This window comes from Otolemur garnettii, unplaced genomic scaffold, assembly GCF_000181295.1.
Source record: "Otolemur garnettii isolate 467f Iridium unplaced genomic scaffold, OtoGar3 scaffold00269, whole genome shotgun sequence".
Taxonomy (NCBI): domain Eukaryota; kingdom Metazoa; phylum Chordata; class Mammalia; order Primates; family Galagidae; genus Otolemur; species Otolemur garnettii.
The window spans coordinates 1,095,764-1,096,779 of NW_003852664.1; the positions used below are offsets into that span (position 1 = coordinate 1,095,764).

A 1,016-nucleotide genomic window follows, 5' to 3' on the forward strand; every position below is an offset into this window, starting at 1 on the left:
CAGTAATTGGATTCACATGTTCACACAATATAAAACTTCGCTAATAATTTCAAGGTTACAAGTACACAGGAGGCAAAGGAAAACCAGGAGGTTCAAGACCACCAGTGCAGCTCCCAGATGCTATTTCTGCCATCTCTCTAAATCTCTAAAGCAATGAACTTCCTCATTAGTTTCCATTCAGAACCTTTCAATAGGCTTTGCTAGTAGTTAGCATAATATTCATAATCTTAAACTGATCTGGAAGATGTTAAATGATCTTTTTTATACTTTCCTCTGAAACACACTCTACTACATCCTGGTGTCCTATGTTCCAGGATGACAAACCCATTAAATTCTCTCAAGCTTCTCAAGATCATGCTCACCTTAGGGCAGCTGTGTTTGCTATCATCTCTGTTTGGAAGAGTCTTTATTACTTGCTGGAATCATTACTTTACTTTAAACATCATTTCATCCAAGAGATTCCTTTCAGTAAATACTCTAAAGAACCCCTCTTCTAACTCTCTCTGTTTTGTCTCATAGTAATCTTTACAATGTGTAATAATTCATTCCTGCATTTGACAAATATTCATTGAAGACAATTATGCCTTAAGTATTTAATTAGGCACTTTTAAAGAAAGCAGTTAACAGACTCCAAACTAACTTTATGGAGTACAAATTGGAGTAGGAGAAAGAGAAAAGAAAATAGTCCCAGGCGGTGATAAATACCATGAACTAAAATGGGCAAGAGGCCAGAGAATAATGAGGGTAGGTTGGGAGGGGGAAAGGTTAACTTAGTATCATCAGGTAAATCATCTCAAAGGTGCTTGCTGCTACTCAGGAAGGAGCTTGCAATTCGTCCTATTAGTAGTGAGTGTCCTATTGAAAAATTTTAAACAGAAGAACAACAAGATCTGAGTTGTGTTTTATGGAACAGGAACACACAAAAGTGAAGAAAGGACAGATCAGGTGTTTTGATGAAGACTTACAGGCAGGAAGAATAGTGAGTAATAAGTTGTTGAGGTAGAAATAAAGTTGGC

The 1,016-nt window shown here is 36.8% G+C and overlaps 1 protein-coding gene across 1 annotated transcript in view; it reads left to right on the plus strand.

The window, feature by feature from the left end:
• Window positions 1-1,016, plus strand: part of LOC100966105 (cysteine-rich secretory protein 3-like) — a 30,482-nt gene that overhangs the window by 20,547 nt on the left and 8,919 nt on the right. The gene's annotated exons all lie outside the window — the stretch shown is intronic.